This window comes from Tamandua tetradactyla, chromosome 12 (genome assembly GCF_023851605.1).
Source record: "Tamandua tetradactyla isolate mTamTet1 chromosome 12, mTamTet1.pri, whole genome shotgun sequence".
Taxonomy (NCBI): domain Eukaryota; kingdom Metazoa; phylum Chordata; class Mammalia; order Pilosa; family Myrmecophagidae; genus Tamandua; species Tamandua tetradactyla.
In genome coordinates this window covers 73,335,983-73,357,505 of record NC_135338.1, presented here as the reverse complement: position 1 = coordinate 73,357,505, position 21,523 = coordinate 73,335,983, and the positions used below count along the sequence as shown (strand labels likewise).

The 21,523-nt window shown below is 40.2% G+C and overlaps 1 protein-coding gene and 1 long non-coding RNA gene across 19 annotated transcripts in view; one reads left to right on the top strand and one right to left on the bottom strand.

The window, feature by feature from the left end:
• LOC143652366 (uncharacterized) overlaps positions 1 to 13,792 on the bottom strand; it is a 110,775-nt gene extending 96,983 nt beyond the window's left edge. For 8 of the 11 annotated variants that reach the window (XR_013160588.1, XR_013160586.1, XR_013160584.1 and 5 more), the window contains exons 1-3: positions 13,657 to 13,792; positions 7,973 to 8,066; positions 4,217 to 4,292 (exon numbers count right to left, since the gene is read on the bottom strand). This is a non-coding gene — a long non-coding RNA (uncharacterized LOC143652366). Of the gene's footprint in view, positions 1 to 2,679; positions 2,811 to 3,071; positions 3,269 to 4,216; positions 4,293 to 7,972; positions 8,067 to 13,656 lie in introns of all 11 variants that reach the window. The other 3 variants (XR_013160589.1, XR_013160592.1, XR_013160591.1) reach the window with 2 other exon arrangements.
• A 129-nt stretch (positions 13,793 to 13,921) lies between these two features.
• The window catches only part of GLCE (glucuronic acid epimerase), a 113,983-nt gene continuing 106,381 nt past the window's right edge, over positions 13,922 to 21,523 (top strand). For all 8 annotated transcript variants that reach the window (XM_077123942.1, XM_077123940.1, XM_077123941.1 and 5 more), the window contains exon 1: positions 13,922 to 14,104. The gene's annotated coding sequence lies outside the window, so the exon portion shown is untranslated. The remainder of the gene's footprint in view (positions 14,105 to 21,523) is intronic.

The following is a 21,523-nucleotide window of genomic DNA, read 5'->3' as shown; positions in this document are numbered from 1 at the left end:
AGTAATAAACATGGGAAGCACAGAGACATAAAAGGATGCAATGTGCCCTGTAAAAGGTAGGTATTTGGTCAGTGTTGGAGGGTAAGTGTGAGGGTTGGAAAGACTAGCAGGGGAGGAAGCTAGAGAAGTAACTTGAGGTCAGTAGCATTCCTAACTAATCCCTTTCTGTGAATTTTACCTTCCTCATAGTCCCACCTTATCCCCAATTCTGAGACCCAGCTATCTGACTCTCCACAATTAAAATCAACTCTGCAAAGTGTCTGGAATCAATCATTTATACTCTAATGTAAATGAGATATCTACAGCTTGTTCTTTCTTGGAAGTATTTTATCAAAAACTTAATTTCAGCTTATGGAGAGAAACACTGTCTCTCTCTTATTTGAAATAATGTTGCAGAGATTTTTCCTAAGAACAATGAAATCCCAGTCCTGTGGGGAAAACATCTATCACTCCATCCCAGAGACTGAATCCTGGGTTCAACTAACCATTTATTCAACTCCTTGTGCCATTTCAGTTGTCTATATCATCCTTGGTTATTTTGAGCTCCTCTGGTCTTTGAATGAGAGCTTAATTATCCCAAGAGCTGCTAAACACTTTCCCCAATAAAATACAGTACGTCCTATAATGATCAACCTGAAGGAATTTTATCCCTCACATACAGCAGTCCAAACTCTTAGGCATGGGGGCAGATGTAAATGTTAACAACCTTGCAGCTCATTGCCTATAAAAACTCATTTATGGGTATCTAAGTAACAGATGATTGTCGAGTGCCTACAGCTAAAACGATAATTCCAACTCCTACTTGCTGAATAAGGCTAATCTTGCTTTTATATGCAAGAACATGTGACTGAGGCAAAGCCAGACTTTACCAATACAGTAATTCAGTCCATTCACAGTGCTACAGAAGGAGGATGTTTCCTCTGGATGACTGACCTCCTTTCCTTTTTTTAAAAAAAAATTTTTTTTTCTTTTTGCATGGGCAGGCTCCAGGAATCGAACCCGTGTCTCCAGCTCAGCAGGCAAGAATTCTTGCCACTGAGCCACTGTTGCACCACCCTTTTAACCAGTAGCAGTTACTGCCTGGCTTGTTGGTTCATCAGTGCCCCTTCTTGTCCTTTACTTATTGCCATCTTTGAAATTTACCTGACCTTGTATTAGAGGCTGCTGGCTGATCATTAAACTCCATTCTTGCTGCTTTTTCTCAAATTATTCCTCTAACCCCTTATTCTTGCCATCTCTTGCTGCCTGTTATCTGTAAATGACCTTCTGACTCTTGTTTAACTGAGCTCTGGTTTTTGGAACTCTCATTGTACTGATTGGCTTTGCTCCCTGCCCTTGTAGCTTTGTGACCGCAACTGCCAAAGTGACTTTGTGCCCTCCTCTAAGTACAACTCTACTCAATCCCTTCCTCAGTAGTACCCTGAGGATCAGCATTGAGCTAGCCATGTTGGCTACCACTTTTGTTCCCCTTCATGGTCCCTGGGCCAGGGAAGAGGTGATTGCTTCACTTTCCTGTGCTCAAGCCTCTAACTTGTGCCCTGGTCCTAGATACCAGGTCTACAGTTTATCATCCTCTTGCCTTATCATCCCTGTCCTGCCTGATTCTCTTCTAAATGCTCTAGTTGTTTCCTTTGGCATGGAGGCTCTGTCTTGCCATCACTGTGCAAACGGTGCTTTCAAGAACTGGAGTCCAGTGGAAGCCCTAGTCCTTGGGTCCAAAGGCTCCCTCTTGCCATTCTCAGTCAACATCAGGCTATGACTTCTAATACCATGTTGAAGACACTGACTTCCAGTCTGGACTGTGACCCCTTACTTGTCTATCTCATCTCTGGTCACTGCATTTTTAAAAAACTTTTTTATTGTATAATATAACATACACACAAAGCAAAGAAATTAAAAAAAATTAGTTTTCAAAGCACTCTTCAACAAGTAGTTTCAGGGCAGATCCCAGAATCTGTTATGGGTACCATACGATCTTCTCAGATTTTTCCTTCTAGGTGCTCCAGAATATAGGAGGCTAGAAGGCTTAAATATTTTTTTATCATCACAACCAACTTTTTTCCCTTCACTTTGTGAAAAATAACATATATACAAAAAAGCACTAAATTTCAAAGCACAGCACCACAGTTAGTTGTAGAACATATTACAGAATATGACATGGGTTACAACATCACAATTTTAGGTTTTACTTTTAGCGCTCTAAGAAGATACTGGAGACTAAAAGAGATATCAATGTAATGATTCAGCATTCATACTCATTTGTTAAATTCTATTTTCTCTGTATAATTCCACTGTTGCCTTTGATCCTTCCATCCCTCTCTTTAGGGGTGTCTGGGCTATGGGCATTCTAATTTTTTCATGTTGGAAGGGTATGTCACTAATATGGGGTAGGAGGATGGAGCTATCTGATATTCTAGAGAGACTGGGCCCTCTAGGTTTCAGGACTTATCTTGTCCAGGGACCCATCTGGAGGTTGTAGGTTTCTGGAAAGTTACTCTAGTGCATGGAATCCTTGCGAAATTTGGTCATTGAATTTTATTTCACTGTGTGGACTTCTTGCTGGGTCTATTCCAAAACCTGCCATATCTCATTGATTAAAGTCAGGATAGGCCTACTGAAATAACAAACAAACCCAAATCTCCAAAGCTTAATACAATAAAAGGTTTATTTCTCACTCACATCAGTTCAAGTATTTGACAGATAGCTTCCTTGCATTCAGTGGCCTTTCCTTCTTCTAAGATTCTCTCATCCAGCCAGCCAGTAGACAAAGGAAGAGAAATAGCAAAGGATATCTCAAGAGATTTTAGGGCCTGGCAAAGAAGGTATCATTGTTTCTGCTCTCATCACCGGCTAGAACTAGTACCTGGTCTCACCTTAAAAATTAAATTTTCCTATGTGCCCAGGAGAAAATGGTTTGGTGTATACTGTCTGCTATACAGTGGGGACAGCTATTTTCCAAGAGCTATCTCCTCCCAATCCAGCATGCCTCCCTACTGCCCTGCCCCAGGTTATCAGTCTGTATTCCTGAAAAGACATTTCAGAAGTAACAGAAGATGTGGGCTGATACTTACGCTTTCCCAACACCTGAGCAGAAGGTGGATCCCTGGGGAAAGCTGTCTAGAGAGAACTTCAAGCCCTATATAATCTTGCAAATTGGGTCCTTTTTGACAAGTGAAAACCTTTCATTTCTTCCAAGAAATATTCTCTTTCCCCTTCGAGGGACTTGTTCAGAGAATAGATACTTAAGTGATAGGTACTTTGTGAATATCTAGATGGAGGGGACAAAAACGACATGAAGAATAATTTAGACAAAACAATGTAGATCACCATGGAAACAATCTTTAGAACACACTGGGGAAAAGGATTCATTGTTAACATTATTCATATTTTGCAGAGATATCCAATCACCAAATTCAATTTTAGACCCTTCAATCATGTTTTCTTCAAAATTCTAGGGTTGTTGTAAGTAAATAGCACTGGTTAGTTTTCAGGGAATCTTTTTCTTATCCATCTAATAATCTTTAATGAAAATAATGCTTTATTAAGATAATTTACTGTGTCCTCATTGGTTAATTTGAAATTAGTGAAAGGTCAAGCTATAATTAACATAGTAAGTTTACAAACCTAGTCCCAAAGTATTTTTTATTCTGACAGTAGAAGCTTATAAAAAATGACAAAAATACATATTTAGTTGAAATATGCAGGAGGAAAACAGGAGGTTTGTCTTTTGTATTGCCTGGAAAAAAAGGAGACCCTATATTTCACTATTCAGAAGTAGTGTTTCTCAGACTTTCTTTACTGTCCCAACTTACCTGAAGAAGTCTACCCATATGTATGACTCATGGTCAGTAATAATAATTCAACATGGCTGTTTAAACAAAACCTATGGGGGCTGTTGACGAATTGTTTGTTCCATATACTTCTAAAGAATGCCAAAAGAAGATCAGTGCTTCTGCAAGTGAGGCCTCAGAGATGTAGGGTCACCACATTCCATGTGCTAGGCCTCACCTTGTAGTCCTGGAAATGCATATCTGTTTCCCACTATTACCTGCCTACTATTCTCAAAGGACTCAGTCCCTATCCATTCCCCAGGCTCTGGCCATCCTGGGGGAGAGTTGTTTGTCTTCCTCATCAGGACTGAAAGGCAAGGACATGTATAGTTTGATGTTCTAGTATCAGAACCAGCTAACTGGCTTACAAGTCATAAGCCACGTACCTCAAGGACTTCTGGAGAATGTAATTGTGTTTTCTTTTTTTCTTTCCTTTCCCCTAGTCTTCCAAATACATGATATCTGTGGACTCAAGGAGAAAAGAGAATTTGCTTGCCTGAAATAGAAGCTAAGCCTTCATAAAATTGTGAGATTTATTTCTCCCTTTCTTTCACTTCTTCCTACAAACATGTGTTAAACATGTACTGGTGCCTCCAGTATTACTTCTGTTTCCATTTTCCCTTTCTGTGACTTTTTCTTCTTCCTTTGCTATCAGACACCTTCCTGCCCTCCAACAATCTGTGACTTCAAAACTTGTTCTCAGGAATGTTCAGCTATTAGTTGTTTGCACCTTAGTGCAAAAGTAAATTGCTGTGTTCCCTTGCCTAAAGGAATTGGCATTTGACCTTCAATCTCTTATTATGGTATCAAATAATTTCCTTTTCAAGGAATTTTAGACATCAATTTGCAAGCAGGGAAAATATTTTCAAAGTGGGATGTTTTAACTTCCCAGCTGTTAAAACAAATGCCATACAATGGGTTGGTTTAAACAATGGGAATTTATTGGCTAGGAGAAGTTCAAAATCAAGGCCTCAGCAGGACAATGCTTTCTCCTTGAATACTGTAGCAATGTGGGGCTGGCTGCTGGCAATCCACGGCCCTTGGATTTTTTTTTTTTTTAAACTTTTTTTATTGTATAATACAACATATATACAAAGCAAAGAAATAAAAAAGCAATCGTTTTCAAAGCACTCTTCAACAGTAGTTACAAGACAGGTCCCAGAGTTTGTCATGGGCTACCATACCATCATCTCAGATTTTTCATTCTAGCTGCTCCAGAATATTAGTAGGCTAGAAGGAATAATTATTTCTTTTTATCACAATTGACTTTTTTTGTGAAAAATAACATATATACAAAAAAGCAATAAATTTCAAAGCACAACAACAGTTTTCAGAGTTTGATATGGGTTACAATTCCACAATTTTAGGTTTTTGCTTCTAGCTGTTCTAAGACACTGGAAACTAAAAGAAATATCAATTCAATGATTCAGCAATCATATTTGTTTTTTTAAACGCTTCTATGTATAACTACACCATCACCTTTGATCTTTCTATTCCACTCTTTAGGGGTATTTGGGCTATGGCCATTCTAACTTTTTTCATATTGGAAGGGTTGTCGATAATATGGGGTAAGGAGATGGAACTAGTTGATGTTCTGGAGAAACCTTCTAGGTTTCAAGACTTATATGATCCAGAGACCCATCTGGAGATTGTAGGTTTCTGGAAAGTTACCTTAATGCATGAAACCTTTGTAGAATCTTATATATTGCTCTATATGTTCTTTAGGATTGGCTGGAATGGTTTTGGTTGGGGTTTGGCAAATTATGATAGGTAGCAATGTCTAACTAAAGCTTGCATAAAAGTGACCTCCAGAGTAGCCTCTCAACTCTGAACTCTCTCAGCCACTGATACTTTATTAGTTACACTTCTTTTCCCCCTTTTGGTCAGGATGGAGGCCCTTGGCTTTTATGTCACATGGCATTGTACATTGCAGCATCTTCTCTTCTTTTCTGGGTCCCCTTGACTTCTGACTTCTGGCTGCTTCCAATGTGGCTTCTCTCTCTGTCTGGCTTTCATTCTGCTTACACAGGACTCCAGTAATCTGGAGTAAAGCCTAAATGATTCAGCTGGGCCACACTTTAAGTGAAGTAACACCTTGAAGAGATCTTATTTACAGTGAGTTCACATCCACCACAATGTGGACCAAGACCAAGAACATGTCTAAACTGGGTACACAGTTCAATCCACCACACAGAGGATCTTCTCCAAAACCTTAGAGTCATACTCTCTGATGACCATCTACTTCAAATATACATGAGGCTGGGTCCCATCTTTGGTTTCTCATTGGGAACTAAACTTTCATGCAAAGCATTCTCTGTAAGCTTAGTTACCTCCTAGAATATAGAAGGGCAGATACTGCTCCTTGTTGTGATCAAATAAAAGAATGTGAATGGTCAACTTCAGAAATAAATGTTAATATTGCTTTTAGGATAAAATCTTCATTCTTTTTCACAGTAAATAAGACCCTATATGATCCAGTTACCTATGTAATTCTTTAGACTCTTTCTACATGATTGGAGGAAAGCCATATTGGAATTTTGTCAGATCCTTGATCAAATAACAATCGCATTTTAGGATGCTTCTGCTTGGTATGTTCTACTAGTTAACCTCCTTCACTATACTAACTCTAACCCCTGCTTCAGGTCTCATCTAAAGTGCTACTTTTTTTGGAGGCCTTCCCTGACTCCCAGGGACCTACCCAGACTGGGATTAGGCTCCCTGATACATAACTGCGTAATATGTAATAGCATTTATCATGGTTGCATTTAGTTATTTGTCTTATGGAAGTATACACCACTGAATTTAGGCTTCACAGCTATCTGGCCTATTATTATATGCCAAACATCTAGCAGTGTACTGGGCTCAGAGTCAATGCTCAGTAAACATCAGAATGTATATATGACCAGTTTTAAGTATTGTGTCACTACATCAAAATTTTATCAAGAGTTCTCTTATTATTTGGTGATAAAAATTAATTAGCTTTGCTGTACTGAGTGGTCACCTACTGTTCAGATCAGCCCTTCTTGGGCAGAATCTATATTTGAGCTGTGCCCTCACTGTCTCATGAGTTGACTTTAATCCAACCTGTAAGACTCTGTTGGATTAATCTTTCCAAACCAGCGGTTTCTACTTAAAAGTCTCTGATGGATTGGAGTTGGCGACAGAATAAAGTTCAGACTCCGTCCAACCTTCAAGCCCTTCTGTAATCTGACCCTGACCCTGATTTACTCTGTAGGGTGAATTGTTTCTTCCACCAGACTTTATTCACTGACTCTAAGCTTTTGTTTACAAGATTTACTCCATACAGAAGGCTCAACCCTCTATCTATTTATTGAATTTCTTTCCATCCTGAGAGTTCTGCTTGTATCACACTTTTCTCTGTACAATAGTCTCTGGCCACCTGTTTTAAGACTCTTTCAGTTGCCAGCGATGAGGACAGGTCTCATACTGGTTTAAGTAGAAAAGAGAATTCATTGCCTCATGTATTTGAGAAGTCCAGGGACAGACATTAGGTATGATTTTAGGTAAGATCTCCTCAGTACTCTTTCACTCGCTTTTGTTTTTGCTTTCCTCTGAGCTGACTTCATTTTCTCATTTTGCATCAGGATTACCAGGGAATAGACACCAATAAGATTAATGCAGTAGCTTTGGAAAGGCTTACATTCTACCAATTTAACAACCTCAGGAAAACCAACTTCTGTTTCTTAAAAATCGCAACAAAAGCCCTAGAGAAGGCTTTCATTGGCCTTGCTTGGATCATATGCCCATCCTGAACCTATTGTTATGACTAGGAAACATGGTGCTCTGGTTGACAAAGACTGGGTCATGTGTCCACTCCTAGAACCCATGAGTGGGGTCAGCCTCAGAATTGCATGAACTGAGAGCAGGGGTTGGATGGCTACTCAAAAGGAAATGGAGATACTGTTACCAGAAAAGCAGAGAATGAATGCCAAGCAGAAGATGAGGGGATGAATAATATATATTCATTATATCACTCTAAATATAAGTGGTCTCCCTTGGCCCTGAATTTTTGTTGCCCTTTTTATCTATACTATTTTTTTTATCACTTATCATCCATAACCTTATCTTTCCTGGTCACAAGATGGCTGTCACAGCCCCAAACACTGCATCTTTACACTCACATTCCAAATAGAAGGAAGATAGCAGCATGTAGGAAGGGATATTTTCCAGAGAAAGGAAAAATTCCCTAGAGGCCACCAAAGAAACTTGAATCACCTAGAGAGGAAGCAGAGAAAAAAATGAGTATCTAGCATAGGGGAATGGAATAGCTGCTACTGGATTAACTAAAACAAGAGTCATTCCTGAGCTGAGCACTTTGCTGAGCAAAATCAGGCTTCTTTTAGCAAAGAAGGAAGGGGTTCCTGATGTTGGCCAGGCAAAGAGTGATTGCCAAGGATGTTTTTCATCAACTTTTCTGCTAGAGATTGAGAATATTTTATTGGTGCTGTACACTTCTGATTTTCACGTATTCTGTAAGGCTTTTTTAGAGCAGGAATTGTGGCTAATACTTTGCATTTTTCACAATGCCTTATAATTAGTATCAATCCAGTATTTGTAGTTTTTTTAATGTTTTTTTTTTTGATGATGAGGGGTTGTGTTAGTCTGCAAAGCTGCCAGAATGCAACACATTAGAGATGGATCGGCTTTTAATAAAAGGGGATTTATTTAGTTGAAAACGTATTGTTCTTCAGAGGAAAGGCAGCTAACTTTCATCTGAGGTTCTTTCTTACACAAGAAGGCACAAGGTGATCTCCAGTGGCCTTCCCTCCAGGCTTCTGGGTTCCAACAGCTTTCCCCAGGGTGATTCCTTTCTGCATTGCCAAAGGCCTGGGCTGAGCTGTGAGTGCTAAGATGAGGTATGCTGAGCTGCTTGGGCTGTGCTGCATTGACCTCTCTCATTTAAGCATCCAGCCAATTAAATCAAAAATCATTCATGGCAGCAGGCACCCCCCTAGCAGACCGCAGATGTAATCAGCGACAGATGAGCTTCATACGCTATTGGCTCATGTTCACAGCAACAGAACTAGGCACCTTCACCTAGCCAAGTTGACACCTGAACCTAACTACCACAAGGGCTGAGGAAAAAGTGTAGAAATCCAAAAAAGTGTAGAAATTGCTCTGGGCCTTGTGGATCAAAAATTTCATTTATGCTCTCGCTTCTAAGGAAAAAGTATCCATGGAATCACAAAGATGCAAATATACCTCAAATATATTTTCTTAGCTCTAAGTTATCATCTGGTCAACTTGCATATTGTTTGACTTTTTTTGTATGTATGGCCTATTTATATGGTTCACACATTTGTAAAATGAATTTAGTTAGGCAGTGTATAACTGCCTAACTGATCTCTTTTTTTATGTGATTCTTCCTCATTTTTAATTTAACAGGGAAATTCCTCTACTACCTAGTCTTAATTCACAATGTTAAGACTTCAGAAATATAGAATATTAAGAAAAAATATCAATCTTCTTGCTGTCAAACATACTCTACTGTCATATGGGCACTTAATGGTGTCAGGATGTCAATTTTATTTTGACAAGGCTCCTATAGACAGAATTCTCAACTTTTAGGCTTAATCTGGATGGGCAAGAGGATGTTTGAATTTTTTTCTCTATTTTCATGGAAACATATTTTTCCACAAGACTGGATGAGCACAGTATGTTTGTGATGCATTCTAAGGTTTTGGGAAGGGAAGGCTTCTCTACTGCTAAGGACCTATTATTAATTGTCTCTGAATGACGCCACAGTTGTTCTTATTTCCAACTGCTGTGATGCTGTTAACAGTCTGAAGATATTAGAATCTTTGTTCTCACCAATAAGTGGTTTCTACCACTTTCTTTTGGGGTTGTACCACTTGAATTTTAAATATGTGAAGTTATGATTATAAATCCATCATCTTTTGCTCATTAGTCAATATTATTGCCTTATCATTACTAAGTTGTAAATGTTTAGATATTTGTGGGGATAGACTGACACTTGCAACACTCTTTTATTAACTATCAATTGCTGTGTAACAAATGATCCCCAAATTAAGTGACTTAAAACAGTGTACATGTATTATCTTAAACAATTTCTGTGGGATAGGTCCTGGAAGAGGCTCAGCTGGGTGGTTCTAGCTCAGAGTCTTTCATGAGGTTACAGTAAAGATGTTAGCCTGGGGCTGCAGTCACCTGTAAGTTAGACAGGGTTTCCAGAATGCTCACTCCACACAGCTATTTGTCAAAGGCTTAAGTTTCTTGTCACATGAACCTCTGCTTGAAAATCCTCATAACATAGCAGTTGGGTCCCCCCAAACTGAGTGATTAAAAGGGGAGACTAAGCAAGATAAATTGTAGTGCCTCTTAGTCCCAAGTCTCAGAAGTCACATATTGTCACTTCTGCCATTTCTATGCAAGTCACTAGGTCCAGTCCACACTCAAGAGGAGGGAAATTAAACTCCACTTCTTGAAGGGAGAAGTATCAAAGAATTTGTGGATATATTTTAAAACCACTATAACTCTCTTGGTTTACCCTCTTTGTGACTGGGCATCTGCAAAACCAAACCAAAGCCAGGGGTTTAGTTTGTTGTCAAAAAATGGGTGGATGAATGGTGTTCCCTAAATCTTGGGTTAATTCACAAAGAATTTCAGCTTTCCAATCTATCCAACTAGGTGCTCCCTGAGGACTATAAGAGGCTAGACTGGAAGTTAAGTACGAGAAAGCCAGATTTCTTCTTTCAGCTTTTGACATATTACTGTTTTCTGTGGTCCCCATGAATATGCAGTGGTTAGGAAGTTCAACACCAGTACGACTGGGTTTGAACAGGAATATAAGTGTTTGGCTGTATTTACCTGGATTAATAGGTCAGAACAGCAGATGGCAAGACCTGAGTAAGAAGTTAGCTGGTTCTGTTGTGCTGGTGGTTGGCAAAGACCAGTCACAAATGCTAAAAATGAGGCTAGAAGAGTGAGTTCTGGAATCAAGTAAGCACCAAAGCCTCCCACTAAAACAATCTACAGCACCACTAGGAGGTATGCAGAATCCATGGGCAAGATTCTAGGCTTACTTCTCTAAATTAGAAATTGTAGTGGCTCTGGGTCCTTGGTGGCTTTTATTGCACAATGTCAGGAAGAGACCGCTTGGTACCAGATGGAGAGGTTGCAAGAACAGAGCATGACTGTCAGGCCAAAGAGTGAAGCAGTGTGCCATAAAGACAGATGGTGAGAGGGGTGCCCTCCATCTGTGGTGGCCTACTGCCTTTTCAATACTCATACTGCATGTGTACCCTTCACATGGGACCTCTTCAAGACTTTCTACATCCAAAGTATTTTTATTTAGAAGTCAAATGTAAATGTTCCAAGCTTTATTCCAGGCTGAGAGCTTTTCATGGCTTTTCTATTTTCTCACACTGGGAGACATCCGGGTTTCTGATACACTAATTAATAAGGAAATCACAGAATGGTATAATTTATGAACCTGGATGTTGGAGAGAAGATGCCACATAAGGATAGAGTCAGGAATAGAGTTCTCTTTCCAGTATGTTTCCTGCCATTAAGAAATCAGTATGAGAGCAGAGTGGGTGGGGAACATAGAAACATACATTAATTCTTCAAGATATAGATTGACTATACATGTCATTACCCTACTAAAGAAATTCAGTGGTTCTGTTAGTACCACTGTAGATCAAGATGGGAAGGGCCTGTGCCTTAAAAGGCTCTACTCTGGTCCTTCTCTGGATGTATCCCTACATACTAACAGGAATCCACTGACTCAAAGGAATGTGCCCATCTATATCTTTACTTCTTCAAATCTCAGTCCAGGTACAAAGCCAGAATCCCTGCCCAAATGGCTGGGAGCTCATTTCCAAGACCTGTGCTGATTTCTTATCTTGATCCTGAGACAGGCATCTATGGACCTAAGGGATGACTGTTTTTTGGGGGGAAAGTGGGAATGCAATTTGGACATGTGGGGTGGAGTGTGCAGGGAGTGTGTAACATCCTGCAGCATAAGACTGAACTGGCTATGGGAAGTAAAGAGTAGAGTTCAGTCTCTGTAATGGGAACCATCTCTCCCTGACCTGCCTTATTCCAGCATGAAGCGTGAGAAGACCAAAATTCTACATTCAAATCTGGTCTTTTGAGTTGCTATGAAAGTATATTTATCAAGGTAAAAGAGTTGAATTTTTTTATTTCACATTTTGTTAGCTAATTTTATAACTTTCACATATTTAGACATTTGCTATCTGGGCCTCCATGTGTAGCCCTTTTGTGGGCCTTATAAATGTTAGAGTTGGTCCTGGATCCCCATTTAATACAGCATCAAGTTGAACCAGCTTGGTCTGGTCTTCGAGGACTTTTATTCTATGAATCCTTTCTAATCTTACCTCCAACTGTTGTATTGCAGGACTCCTCCATCTACCAAACAGGTCAACTTATAATCATGCTTTTTCCATATTCTTTCATCTGTGCTAAGTTCACATTATTTTTTCCTCTCTCAAAGGTGTCAACTTCTGCTCTGCATTTATATGGGTCCAAACCCAGCTCAAGTCTCATTCAGTGAGGTCTCCTCCTCTTTACTCTAACAGCTTTTTCAGAGTCACTTATTGCTACTCAAGAAGTGAAACCTTGTGTGGCCATTTTTTCTCTTATTATGCACAAGGTATGGCTGTAAGATAAGGAGACCTCATTATGCAACAGTTTTCAAACTAAAGTATTCTTCTTTGTCAGAAGAATAAGATCAGGAGCATGTAGATAGGTAGGTGCCAAAGGAGATGACCTGCGCTTTCAAAAGATTGCAGAGGTCATTGGGAAAGATGTTTAAAAATAGGCCATAGGTCCATTAGAAAAGAAGTTTTTTGTGACCACTGAGAGAACAATAGATTGTGTGGGCAAAAGCAACGGTGTAGTGGGAAATATAAGGGATTAGAAAGTGAAGACAGCAAATATACTTTAAATGTTTCTTTCCAGAGGTTTGATTCTGAGAAGAAAGGACATAGAGTGGCTTGAGAGGGTGGATGAGGTAGGGTGATTTTGTTTCGTTCAAAGAATGGGGGAGAATGACTATGTTTGAGGGAGAAATTGATAATGACGAAAGGATAGCTGATTAGACAGTCTGGGAATGGCTGGGATATTATGCACAGGTGGAAGGGTTAACCTTGATGAGGAAAAAGGGCACTTCCTGCTGTGGGTAAGATGAATGAAGGCTACAGGATAGGCATAACAATGAAGAGACTGGATATATGCGTGGAGGGATTGGCTGACATTCCAGAGGAAAAGGCAGGAAAGTTCGAGTTTTTTGGAACAGATCCAAATTTCATATATTTAAATACCACATTCTTCCTTCCTTCTTTCTCTTCACATTTATTCAATGTCCTGCGTGTGCCAGGAGATACGGCTTTTTACATGATCTTGGAATTTGCTATGCTAGAGATTCAACTGAGATTTACTTTTTACCCTTCTGGAAATTTTTAAGTAGAAATAAATGCATGAATCAGAAGAGCCCTTTGTCAGACCACAAGTCGTAAGTTGGGGGTTGGCAAGCATGTGCATCCTAACAATGGCGCCCTGTTTGAGATGGAAAGGGAGAAGAGGCCAAGACGGAGGAAAGGGAGGCTCTGCATTAAACGGAGGCTTAGAGTCGGGTAAACCGAGGCGGGTACGACTTCATCTGGGAAAATGGGAATCCCTTGCGCCACTTCAGGCCGCGCTGTAACCAAGAGTAACCGCGCCTCAGCCCACACCCGCGCGAAGACCAGCCTCTTCCCCGAACCAGGTGTCTCTACGACTGCTGAGCAGCAACAGATACAAGCCAAGATGCATTATCCTTTACCTTCCAGTGAAGGTCCTTTGCCTCCGGCTACTTAAGGTCACTGCCACCTTTGCCCCTAGTTTATTGATGAGGGGCGGGGGCCGAGGGGACTTGGCAGGGAAGGGAGCGGTGAGCGGGGCGAATCACCTTTCCTTTTTTACAATTGGTCATAGCGGAGCCGAGTCCCGCCTCCTGCTCCGCGCCGACAGGCTGTCAAGGCTGTCAATCAAGGAGCCCCTGCCACCGCCCCTTGCCGTGGCCCGGCCCCTCGTGGTGGCTGGGATCTCGCGGGAAGAGCAGCGGGCTCGGCTGTGGCTCGATCCTCTGCTGCGCGCGGAGCGGTAGGGCTTTTCTCACACAAGCGCTTTCTCGCGGAGAGGTTGGAGCTGCTGCAGTCGCAGGCCTGGGCGGTCCCTTCTCTGCCGCCTGCTTCGCTTCCTCGGTTCGGTCACCCTCCAACACTGCCTAGGTAAGGAAGCCCGGAGCGCCTTTCAGCTGCCAAGCGGTCGGGGAGCGCCGACAAGGAGCAGCCGGGGCAGGCGGGCTCCCGACGGGGGCGGCTCCGGGGGCGGTTCCGCGCTGCCTGGTAGGCGCTAGGCTTGGCTGGGTGCGAGAGTGCGCGGGGCAAGGAGGCGGTGTGCTAGGGTCCGGGGGCGGGTGCCCAAGGGCGGTGTAGCGGGAGCCTGGGCTCCTTCGGGTGAGGGTCGTTTTATTGGGGTTTGAGGCTCTTCCGGCTTGGGGGAGGGGGTGAGTGGCGGCATAGAAGGTCCAGGGACTTAGGGATCGAGGAAGATTTATTAGGGTCCCGGGGTTTTATGGGGTGGTGTGGCGGGGTTCTGGGATGAGAGGTCCATTCATTGGGTACCCCGGCTCTTTGGGGACAGAGAACACAGTTTAGCAAGGTCCCGAGTCTCGGGAGAGGACAAGTCATGAGGGGTCTCCGGGGTCCTTTGAGTAGGGTGGCAAATGAAGAAGCAGCGTATTAGGGTTCTGGGCGAGGGTCTGTTTATCCAAGTCTCCGGCCGAGAGAGCGATGTATTTACGTTCTGCAGGGGCCGGGGCGGGGGCTTGCCGCGTTGATGGGATTGTGGGGGACAAAAATACAGACGGAGACCAGCGTCTCTACTGGGGTTTCTGTTTTCCCCAGCCAGGGGTGGTAACTTGGCATGGTCGCCAGTCTTTTCGGGGGCGACGGCGGGCCAGTTAGCAGGTACGGGCGTGATCTTGGAGAGGGCGCGGCTTAGTGGGCTCAGGGTCTGCTTGGGGCGGGAGAGAGCTTTAGTGGCATCTTATGCCGACCCAGTAGACAGTCTGTGGCTGGTCAGGAACCTGGAATGTTTTTTTTCTCTAGATGAAATTTACGTTGCTTAGTTGGAGATTGATCCGTGTTGTTGCTTAGTTGGAGAAATAGTGGGTTGGTTCTGCAGTTTCTTTGCTCTGCCCCGGAATCCCTGCGGGGGCGTGCTGGTCTCGCTGGAGCTCTGGGAGCTAGAAAGTGGCAGTACCTTATGTGGGCAACTAGTAGTCGGTCGGTTCCTTAGGAGGTGAGCGTCGGGAGGCTGAGCGTGGATGCCGCGTCGGCGGCTGAGGGTCGGGAAGACTGTGTGGATTCAGCTTCTAGGTGGTCTGCTCTGCTGATCAGGCACTTTCAGATCTGCCCTGAAGTCTTGCCGGAGTGTTAGGCAGAGTCGAGTAGCGCTGGGAAGTGTGCTCTGGCTTCTCTCTATTCTTTGAAAAGCATTTGTGGAGAGGAATAGCTTCAATTTCTGCCTCCAAATAAGAAACTGAACTTTGAAGTCCCCGAGCTGGAGCTCTGCACATGCGGAGCTTGGGACCTGTAAGGATGATCAATCGAGTTATTTTAGAGAATCCTGCTTAACAGTTTTATTGTAAAGGTGCATCCTAACCGAGTTCTTGTTAACTAACCCAGACTTAGGTGGAATTCAAATAAAATGACCTGTAAATATGTCTGTATGGTTCAAAAAAATGTATGGGCCAGAAAGTGTGTGCGGTTGCCTGACAGTGGTTCCATACTCTGACAGAGAGGCCTATAAATGAAGTCCTAGTAACTCTGTAAATCTGTAATTTTGGGTAAACAGACAAATTTGAGTATCCCAGAAGAAAGAATTTGCCTGCTTTAATCTTGGACCTGGTGACAGTTTTTAAAAAGGGGCATTTCTTTTGATCTTAGAACCAGAAAGATTAGGAATAATGTACTTAATTCTTGAAATTTGCAACCATTTAAAAAGAAAAAAGAACATGGAAATCTTACATAGCAACATGTTATTTTTTTTGGTTTTTTTGGTTATAATTAAAACCAAAACGGCTGGTTGACTTTAACAGCTATCAAAACTGATCAGTTTGATTGGAACAACAGCCCCCCAAACTTGAGCAATCTTTTGTTTATGATTATTTTCTGAGAAAAAGATAAATGATAAATTAAGCAGATTTCAGCTCTCATAATTTCTAATTAAGAATATGATAATCTGCTGGGCCTCACAATTTGGAGGTACAGTAATTCTAGTCCTCTTGCAACATATATCAAGAGGGAGAGAACGACAACAATAAATAAAATAGTTGTGATGCTGATAATTGGGGTTCAGCTTACCTTTAAAAAATATATATAACCCCTGGATAATAGAATGGTTGATGTCTGTCATGATTATCAGAAACCAAGCAAGATAATGATCTACCTTCTGAATTATAAAAGAGAGATTTAATTGTCAGTAGCAACTGAGTCCCTCGTGGCCTCAGTTATCATATATATAGAATTAGAGCAAGAGACGCCCCTGTTGATAAACAATATAAGATCCAGTTTCAAGGATTCTGTTGCATTGGATGTTATGTTGTAGATCTGCAGTATTAAAAGTTCAAAAAGGAATAAAACCTGTGAGAGTAGCTAGTTCTCAGGATATAATTTGTTACATATAATTTTTATATATATACCTAATTTTATTAGCCTGTTTAAGATATGTAGGAAAGATTTAATCCCGGAATATACATTCATGAAGCTAAATGATTTTATCTTGATAACTTAGCTTTCTCTCTTAACACCTTATTTTTATTTTTTGATTCCCGGTTCTGTAATGGGGTATGCATATGATAATATAATGTCCTTATTTAACTCTGGGTGCGGAATGAGGTCTCTAGCAGTTGCCTCCAGGCTTGATCCCCTTTAATCCGTCTTTTACCCTAGTTGCAAAGTGATTGTTCTACAGTGCTGTTCTGTTCTTTGCTTCTTTCTTAAAACCATCTTTCTCCATTACTTACAGTATTTAGTCCTTTCGTTTCAAGGTTCTTCATCATCTGGCTAATCTATATTTCCCCCACCATAAATCCCAACAATACTAATACGAGCTGTTTTCTGAATGCCCCTTACTATTTCCTTACTCAGAGCCCTTGTATATATTCTCCCCTCTGCTTGGAATGCCTTTCCTCCTCTTGTCTTGCTGGCTAACTGTATTTTTCAAGGTACAACTCAAGCAATACCTGCTTTTTACCCCCAGAACAGTGAGGATTTTTGTTTTTAATTCTGGTAACATATACATAACGTAAAAGTAACCATTTAACCACTGCCAAGCATACAATTCAGTTACTACCTGCTTTTTTAGGTCTTTGTCCTTTGGTCCTCCCTCTTACCAACCCTCTAGGTTAATCCCACTCTCTATCTTGTTTATTCATTAGTATGCTGAAATTATTTGTAACTCTTTCTCCTCCTGGACTCAAAGGTAGGTTTATATTTTGTCTTACTGCTTTTTGAATCCCTTTTGCTTATTTGCACAGTAGTTGGATCTCGTTATGTGCTTGAATTCTCGATGTTAAGATTAATGCCTTCATAATAGCCAATAGAATTAAACCCAAACTTTATTCTTGTCGTATTTTTCTAAAATTTTAATTTTTTTTTAATTGTTAAAATTATGTTATTTTCTTGCCCCTTTGACCACAGACTAATAACAGAACTGAGAGGTCTCTGCATTACAGGATTAAAGGTTACTCTGTTAAATTTACAGAAAAGTCTTGCAGAATTTTGAGGCAACTACTGATCCCTGTTTCTAAAATTGCTAGGAGAGACATGAATCACTTTAGATATTTCAAATCTTGTACATCATTGCTGATTTGGTAGTTATTTTACATTGGCTGCTTTCTGTATGGGAAATGAATGTTGCAAGTGTGTGTGTGTGCGTGTGTGTGCGTGCGTGTGTGTGTGCGTGTGTGCGCGCGTGTGTGCGTGTGTGTTTATGTAGGCTTGGTGATTGCTTTACATACATTGCTTCTCATTTTGAAAACAAATCCCAAGAAGTTTCTGTTATTTCCATCATTTAAAGGAACAGGCTCAAGGAGTTTTTATATCTTGTTCAGGTTGTATATTTCATAAGAAGCAGATTATGACTAGATCAGGTCTATGAAGTCAGGTCTGTCTGACTTCATAATCTGTGCTTTTTCACAATACTACACTGCTTTCTGAATATGGGTTCTTGTTCTTTGTGTTTAAAATAACAGATATTTTACCCATTTTATAAACTGAAGAAGTAGATTGTAAAATTTTTATCCATTCATTTCCTCCAAAGAAACTAACGTAGAGAATTTGAGATTGATTTAACTTTAGAGACCATTTAATCCAACTCCTTCATTTACTATATGAGGAAACTGACATACACAGGGTAGTTGGCTTGCCCAAGACCACACAGATAGTTGGTCTGTAAGATTTTCTATAATTGTAAATACTGGTGTGTACAACCATTGCTTGTAAACTTAGATGCCTGATTTCTTTATGACTAGAGTGGCTTTTAGAAAAATGATGCTGAGGATCTGAAAGTTGTAAGGACATAGTTCAGAGAAAATTGTGACTTTGGGTCATGACACCTGGATATGCTCCAGTTCCTATACTTCTGTGATTTCTTAGTATTGGTTTCTTCCTCTTTTTCCTTTTAAAAAATCTATCCATAGTTTACTGATCTTATGCAGATCATGCCAAATGTTATTTGCTCAACCTTATCAGTGACCATTTAAGTGTCAGCCATGGGCTAACTAATAGGGATACTAAGAGGTGTAAAATCTAGTCACTGCCCTTAAGAGATTTTGTCTGTTTGGGAGTGGGAGACAACATATATTTAATTGCAAGGTAGCATATAAAGAGTGATTGAGCTCTAGGGTTAGAAGATTAGATAAATGTGACCTGAGCTTGTGGTTACAGAAGGTTCTGTTTCTAAATAGAAGGTTGGTTTTTTTGTTTGTTTGTTTGTTTTTCCTAAATAAGGTTTGCCTTAAGCTAATCTTTAGTGAAGAATTGGAATGGCGTGGAAGTAGGAAAAGACTGGGGACAAGAAACCATTAAAATAGCCCAGGTTTGAATATTGAGATCCTGGTAGACTGCTTGCAGAACAGAAAGGATGAGAAAGAGAGATTCTTATGACATGATGAGTTAAGGAAGATTTGAAAACACTTTAGTGTCCTTCACATTTTTGTTTTGGAGAGAGTGAAGAATTGAGGTTTATTATAAAATTCCAGTCATAAAAAGCAATTGGGAAATGATGATGCTCTTGATATAAATCTGGAAGTCAGGAAGAAAATCTAACTAGTAAGAATCACAGGTTTACTCAAATACTTCCTCTTTCCACAGTTTGTGTCAGCTCAGTAAATGGCAACTACATTTGCTTAACCTCCAAATTAATCTTGACTCCTCCTTCTCTGTACCCACATCCAATCCATGGATTGGCAGATATAAATGTAAACAATGAGGTAAAAGACCGGAGTAGGTAGTTAAGTGCTTGTACAGAGAGATAGAAAGCAGGGCAGATTTGGGGATCTGCAGGCAATTCAGGATGACTAGAGCAGTGGTTCTTAAATTATAATATGCATATGAATATCTTAGATAGCTTGTTAAAAGTTTCCTGGACTCCATCCTCACAGATTCTGATTAAGTAATTAAGGATAAGGCTCATGAATTTGGATTTCTAAAGTGCTCATAGGTGATGGAAATGCTGCTGAGCATTGCCAACCGCTAAGCTAGAACACAGACAGCAAGTGAGAAAGCAAGGGCCAGATGGTGAAGGATCTTAGAATTTATGGCAGCGGTAAGCCCTTGAAGGGTCAGATATGTTATTTCCGAGTGATAGCAGTAGTAGAAATAATTTTTAGGGTTACACTGCATCTATAATTGAAACTATACTGAGAAGTTTATATTTCAGCAAAAGTTTATCAATTTATTAATAAGTATTCTTTTTCCCACAGTTTGGTTTGCTAAAGCTGCTGAAATGCAGCACAGCAAAAATGGATTGCCTTTTACAGTGGAAATTTATTAGTTTACCAATTTACAGTTTTAAGGCCATGAAAATAGTTAGGCATCAATAGGAAGATTGACACCTTCTCTGAAGAAAGGCTGAGGGCATCTACGGTTCCTCTGTCACATGGAATGGTATGGCTTGCGTCTACTGATTCTTCTCTCCCAGGTTTCATTGCTTTCAGGTTCTGGTTCTTTCAGTTTCTGTGGGTGCTTGCTTCTCCCAGGGGTTCTTTTCTTTCTAAGTACTCTCTCCAAATGTCTCTAGGTGTTTTCTCTGTCTTATCCTTACAAAGCAATCACTTCTCAATTGAAATAATCTAATTAAAAGGTCCCACCCATAAGTCTGCACTCACAAGAATGGATTTAAAGAACGTGGCCTTTTCTGGAGTACCTAACAGATACAAACCAACACATCCATGAACAGACTCAATTCATTTAAATAAAAAGCTTGGTTATCCTTATTAATTTAGATGTTATATGTTAGTTAAAACATTTTCTTCTTGTAAGGGTATTATTTATCCTAGTAAGTATTATTGTTACTAGCCCTGTTTCATGGGATTTCATTTTAGTTCAGATTGTATCATGTAATAGACAGAAGTCTTCTATTTTATTATATCGGTTTAAAAATGTAGTAACCACTAATACTTATTGGACAGCAGAAATTATCTTAGTGATACATAGTAATTTGGGTTATTTTGTTTTGTGCTTCCAAAAATGTTGTTAAGTTGAAGGTTTTAACTTAGTTTATTTTGGCTATCTAAATACCACATCAGTTTTGCAATGTTGCAAACTTAAAATCTGTTTAATATATATATTTAAATATGAGGCATTAGAAAACAAAAATCTAATGCATCAATCCAGATAACCACTATTAGCGTTATGGTATATATTTCTCCTCCTCCTCATGAGTATATTTATTTATTTATATACTGTTTACCCCTCACTGAGCATTTTATCATGGATATTTTCTTACTCTGTTCAAAACATAATTTTTAATAACATTATGTTTTATTGAATAGATATTCGATGATTTAGCCATTCCCTATTATTGAACATATTTTACCTCTGCTAATAACATTGATGAAGATCTTTGTGTATGAATCTTTGTCTGCATACTTGATTATTCCTAAGGTATAAATAAAAATGTTCATTAAAAAAATATTAGATATTATCATACTGTTTTCTAGAAAGATTATGCTAATTTGAGAACAGTTTTTAAAACCTTTTCTTATTTGATAAGTGTGGTGGTTTGAAGCTATATGTACCCCAGAAAAAACATGTTCTTAGATTTAATCCATTCTTATGTGTGTAAACCCATTCTAAGTAGGACCTTTTTTGATAAGGTTACTTCAAGTTAAGGTGGAGCCACCTCATTCAGGATGGGTTTTTATCCTGTTACTGGAGTTCTTTATAAGAGAATGAAATTCAGACTAAGAGAAAGCCACAGGAGGCAAGAAGCTGAAAGGGAACAGGGAAGATAAGGAAGAGACTGGGAGATACTGCCATGTACTTTGCCATGTGACAGAGGAAACGAGGATCACCGGCAGCTAGCCCCAGAATGCCAGTCTTTGGGATGGGCGGGGTAAACATTACCTTGGACATTTT